This window comes from Rana temporaria, chromosome 7 (assembly GCF_905171775.1).
Source record: "Rana temporaria chromosome 7, aRanTem1.1, whole genome shotgun sequence".
In the NCBI taxonomy this organism is placed as follows: domain Eukaryota; kingdom Metazoa; phylum Chordata; class Amphibia; order Anura; family Ranidae; genus Rana; species Rana temporaria.
Genome location: NC_053495.1, coordinates 204,995,718 through 205,001,717, shown reverse-complemented (window position 1 = coordinate 205,001,717; position 6,000 = coordinate 204,995,718). Strand labels below are relative to the sequence as shown.

The 6,000-nt window shown below is 46.0% G+C and overlaps 1 protein-coding gene across 2 annotated transcripts in view; it reads left to right on the top strand.

Moving 5' to 3' along the window:
• Nucleotides 1-5,414: 5,414 nt before the first annotated feature.
• Nucleotides 5,415-6,000, top strand: part of C7H1orf210 (chromosome 7 C1orf210 homolog) — a 28,912-nt gene continuing 28,326 nt past the window's right edge. For both annotated transcript variants that reach the window (XR_005750644.1, XM_040360872.1), the window contains exon 1: nucleotides 5,415-5,602. The gene's annotated coding sequence lies outside the window, so the exon portion shown is untranslated. The remainder of the gene's footprint in view (nucleotides 5,603-6,000) is intronic.

The window sequence follows — 6,000 nt, the reverse complement described above, 5'->3', positions numbered from 1 at the left end:
CCTGTAACCTGGGGATCATCAGGCCCCTTACAGGTGAAATGCAAAAAATGTATAAAAAAACTGGAGGGGGGCCAGCCGGGCCCCTTACAGGTGTGATGCCTGTACCCCCCTGATGGTGGCCCTGTCCTCCTCAACCACTTCAATCTGTCAGGATGGAGAACAGAGGTAGGAGCCAGTAAATCCGGCTCCTACCTTTTCCGAATGTACAGTCAGTGATCACTGACTCTGTCCATTCACATAACTGAAACATCGTAAACTGTGTTTACAATGTTTCAGTTTATGAATGGAAAGGAGCCGCTGTCTTCTCTCCTTTCATTTTCAGAGCAGCTGATGCTGCTGAGAAAGGGACTGGGGAATCTGTGTCCCTAGTCCCTTTTCCTGTCTCAAAGGGGAGATATCAGAGGTCTGTTAAGACCCCTGATATCTCTCCAAAGCCCCCCCAACAGGGCTGATAAAAGAAATCCAATAAATAAAACAAATTGTATTTTTTTTTAATTTAAATTAAAAAAGACACACTGACACTGTCCACCCCCCCCCCCTTTAAAAAAAAGAAAAGAAAAAGAAAGCATTGTAAAAAAAAAAAAAATAATAATAATAATAATTAAATAAAAATTGTAAAAAAAAAAAAAAATACTGACACATGTGCCACTGTCACATGAGATTAAAAAAAAAGTATCGGTATCGGCGAGTAGTATTGGTACTCGGTTTTAAAAAAGTGGTATCGGGAAAACCCTAATAATAATAATAATAATAATAGTGTGTGACTGCAGGGGTACATTAGAGTGTATTATACAATTATATAGCTCTTAAATATTACAGTGTTTTTTATACCTAGAGCCCTTTGTATCTGACAAAGGAAAAAAATACTAAGGGCCAAATTCAGAAAGCCGTGCGCAAAGTTGCGGCAGCGTAACTTTTCTTATTTACGTTAAGCCGCCGCAACTTAACACGCAAGTGCTGTATTCACAAAGCACTTGCGTGTTAAGTTGCGGCGGCGTAGCGTAAATTGGGCGGCCTAATTCAAAATAGGAGGGTAGGGGGGCGTCTCCTATTTAAATTAGGCGCGTCCGCGCGCCGAACGTACTGCGCATGCGCCAGCCTTAGAAAAATCACAGTGCGCATGCTCCGAATTATGACGGTGTTTTCGACGTGAACGTAATCGACGTAAATCCCCATTCACGGACGAGTTACGCAAACGACGTAAACATTTTCAAAATTCCCGCGGTCACGACGTCCATACTTAACATAGGATGCGCCTGCTTTGGGCAGCTTTATCTTTACGCCGGGAAAACCCTTATGTAAACAGCGTAAAGTGACTGTTTGGGCCCGCGTACGTTTGTGAATTGGCGTATCTCGCTGATTTACATATTTTTGGCGTAAATCAGCGAGAATGCCCCCAGCGTCCATTTTAAAATTGCAGTTAAGATCCGAGGGTGTAATACAATTACACCTGTCAGATCTTTGCTGCAAACCGGCTTATCTTGTTTTCTGCATACAGAAAAACAGATAAGCCGGCGCAAAGTGTGAGTTATGCCGGCGTATCACTGATACGCCGGCATAACTCTTTCTGAATCTGGCCCTTAATTGTTAAAAGCTTTCTGACCAGAGTCCAAAAGTCCAAATTAGGTCTCTTTTTCTTTTTCATAAATTTAACCTGATAAGTCAGAAAATTCTGCTGACATTGAGTGCATTATATATTCAAGACGCCATTTCCTAGAGAACCTGTAGAATGAATAATGGACAGAAACTGAAATATGGAAAACACAACATGCACCACTTATGTATCAAGTGTCTGCAGAATGCCCTCTCTACAATGCTGCCACCTTGTGGGATTTATCTGAAATGCAGTATTTCTTCTATTATACGAAAAGCTCCAATTTTAGTGCCTGATACTGTATGTTGTTTATGACATATTCAGAAGTCGTTCACGTGGATTATTTTACCATTTTAATCTCTGCATCATTGGAGCTTACATTTTAATATTCTGGCATTCTATACATTCATATAGCTCTGACATATACCGAGTGTTGTACAGAGAACACTGAGCCACTCACATCAGTCTCTGCACCAGAGGAGCTTGCACTCTAATGTCCCCCACAGTCACATGCTATTATTATACATTTATATAGCTCTGACATATACCACAGTGGTGTATGGACAACACTGAGCCAGTCACTTCAGTCTCTGCACCAGAGGAGCTTCTCCACCAGGTGGTGCTGTTGGCTCACTCTCCTGTGATCTCAGAGAGACAGCGAAGCCTGGGGCCTCTCATGCAGGCTTTTCCCAGGCAAGCATGGACCATATTGGAGAAGACAAAGGTGGAGGCTCTCCAGAGGCACTGAGGCCTACTCCATGTGCTCAAGCTGCAATGGATCCTGGGCCTGTCCGTTTGCAAGAGTCTCCTGGTCAGCGTCACTGAACCCACTTCCTCTAAGCTCAGATCATCCTATAACAGCCCCCAATCTGTGACTAGACAGTGAATGAAGCAGCAGCACAGACATGTGCTCATCCCTCTTTTTCTCCGTTCTCACCTTCAGTGAGATCTCCCTACAGTACTTTTTCTCTGCCAGTAGTCTGGTGGTCAGCATCATTGAACCTACTTCCTCTAAACTCAGGTCATCCCAGGCCAGCCCCCAATCTGTGACTGAACAGTGAATGAAGCAATAGCACAGCGATGAGCTCATCTCTCTTTTGCTCCGTTCTCACCTTCAGTGAGATTCCCCCTACAGTACTATTTCTCTGCCAGTAGTCTCCTGGTCAGCGTCATTGAACCCACTTTCTTTAAGCTTAGGTCATCCCCTACCAGCCCCCAACCTGTGACTGGACAGTGAATGAAGCAGCAGCACAGTGATGAGCTCATCCCTCTTTTGCTCCGTTCTCACCTTCAGTGAGATTCCCCCTACAGTACCATTTCTCTGCCAGTAGTCTGGTGGTCAGCATCATTGAACCCACTTCCTCTAAACTCAGGTCATCCTGGATCAGCCCCCAATCTGTAACAGAACAATGAATGAAGCAACAACACAGCGATGAGCTGAGCTCATCCCTCTTTTGCTCCATTCTCACCTTTAATGAAATTTCCCCTGAAATACCTTTTTCTGCCAGTAGTCTGCTGGTCAGCATCATTGAACCTACTTCCTCTATGCTCAGGTTATCCCGGACCAGCCCCCAACCTGTGACTGGACAGTGAATGAAGCAGCAGCACAGTGATGAGCTCATCCCACTTTTGCTCCGTTCTCACCTTCAGTGAGATTCCCCCTACAGTACTTTTTCTCTGCCAATAGTCTGCTGGTAAGCATCACTGAACCCACCTCCTCTAAGCTCAAATCATCCTAGGCCAGCCCCCAATCTGTGACTAGACAGTGAATGAAGCAATAGCACAGCGATGAGCTCATCCCTCTTTTGCTCCGTTCTCACCTTCAGTGAGATTCCCCCTACAGTACTATTTCTCTGCCAGTGGTCTGGTGGTCAGCATCATTAAACCTACTTCCTCTAAACTCAGGTCATCCTGGATCAGCCCCCAATCTGTGACTGAACAGTGAATGAAGAAGCAGCACAGTGATGAGCTCATCCCTTTTTTGCTCCATTCTCGCATTCAGTGAGATTCCCCCTGAAATACTTTTTTCTGCCAGTAGTCTGCTGGTCAGCATCATTGAACCTACTTCCTCTATGCTCAGGTTATCCTGGACCAGCCCCCAACCTGTGACTGGACAGTGAATGAAGCAGCAGCACAGCGATGAGCTGATCACGTGGTAAAGAGTCTACATCATAGATCGGAGATGTGGTGTGTCCGAGCGATACACAACCAATCGCCGCACTGCGCGCCCCCCGGCTCGGCCATCATCCTGCTATAGGCTGAGCGGGAAGGTGTTAAAATGACTGTAGTGTGTTTCTGAAAATCAGCAAATGCACTGCAAAACACATAAGGATTGGTTTACAAGGTCGCAAACCAAAAGTTGTGTGACTTGCTTGCGACTTCCTTGTGACGCGCCCAGAAGCGATTCAGTTCGCATGCGCCGCGCTTTATAAGTTTTTCATTCATTCATTCATTCATACAACGTTGCCGCCTATGACACTCGTCACACCAAAGTCGCACAAAAGTAGCGCAGGAACCTTTTTTTTTGTGTGGCTGCGACTTGAGTTGCATTGGTTAACCGCTTCCCGACCGCCGCATGTAGATATACGTCGGCAGAATGGCATGTACAGGCACATTGGCGTACCTGTACGTCCCTGCCTTTCCGCGGGTCGGGGGTCCAATCGGGACCCCCCCGCTACATGCGGCGATCGGATACCCGCGGGGAGCGATCCGGGACGACTGCGGCACGGCTATTAGTTTCTAGCCGCCCCCTCGCGATCGCTCCCCGAAGCTGAAGAACGAGGAGAGCCGTATGTAAACACGGCTTCCCCGTGCTTCACTATGGCGCTGCATCGATCGAGTGATCCCTTATATAAGGGAGACTCGATCGATGACGTCAGACCTACAGCCACACCCCCCTACAGTTGTAAACACACACTAGGTGAACCCTAACTCCTTCAGAGCCCCCTTGTGGTTAACTCCCAAACTGCAACTGTCATTTTTACAATAAACAATGCAATTTAAATGCATTTTTTGCTGTGAAAATGACAATGGTCCCAAAAATGTGTCAAAATTGTCCGAAGTGTCCGCCATAATGTCGCAGTCACGAAAAAAATCGCTGATCGCCGCCATTAGTAGTAAAAAAAAAAAAATTTATAAAAATGCAATAAAACTATCCCCTATTTTGTAAACGCTATAAATTTTGCGCAAACCAATCGATAAACGCTTATTGCGATTTTTTTACCAAAAATAGGTAGAAGAATACGTATCGGCCTAAACTGAGGGAAAAAAAATGTTATATATGTTTTTGGGGGATATTTATTATAGCAAAAAGTAAAAAATATAGCATTTTTTTCAAAATTGTCGCTCTATTTTTGTTTATAGCGCAAAAAATAAAAACCGCACAGGTGATCAAATACCACCAAAAGAAAGCTCTATTTGTGGGGAAAGAAGGACGCCAATTTTGTTTGGGAGCCACGTCGCACGACCGCGCAATTGTCTGTTAAAACGACGCAGTGCCGAATTGTAAAAACCCCTTGGGTCATGTAGCAGCATATTGGTCCGGTCCTTAAGTGGTTAAGATGGCACCCATTGTTTTGACTAATCATGGGACTTTATGTGTCATAAGTTGTAGCAGTAGAGAAGCTGAATACAGGATTGCCTGTGACCTTCTCCTGAGCGATGCAATGTAATCTTCTTCTCAGCTGCTCCCTCTAGTGGACACTGGTCTCCCTATGTCTATATACAGTATATACTCTGTATACTCATGTAATGAATGAATCTGTGTATTCTTTCCTCTCTCTTTCTCCAGCAGATGAAAAGCGATAAAATCCAAGCACACTGCCAGCTTCCTCTCCTCTCTTCCCTCTTGCCACTCAGTCCGGGTTACACTTTAACCAGCTCTTCCACCTTTGTACCCTTCCTGGTGCCAGACTCCACCCCTCACCTTCAGGAAGAGAGGACAGGTAGGAGACGCTGTGCACAGACTGCCCAGCATGGTGCTCACCTAGGAAAGCCGGGAACAAACAGGTGAGTGCACAGGGAGGGGGGCATACTGGGTGCATGGGCTGCCCAACAAGGTGTTCACCTAGGAGACCCATCAACAAACAGGTGATTGCTCAGGGAGGGGGGCACACTGGGTGCATGGGCTGCCCAGCATAGTGCTTACCTAGGAGACCCAGCGACAAACAAGTGAGTGTTCATTGAGGGGGGCACACTGGGTGCAGGGGCTGCCCAGCATAGTGCTCACAACAACAAAACCTGGGGAATGCCCAGGGAAAAACCAAGCCTACTTACCGACCAGCTAGCAGAACAACCAATTAACCTGTCTAACAGTATGACTATGCGTTAAAAACAGGGGTTTTGTACGCACGCATTTGCAACCGCATGCGTGAGCCACAGAGCCGCGCCAAGGCCAGCATAGTGCT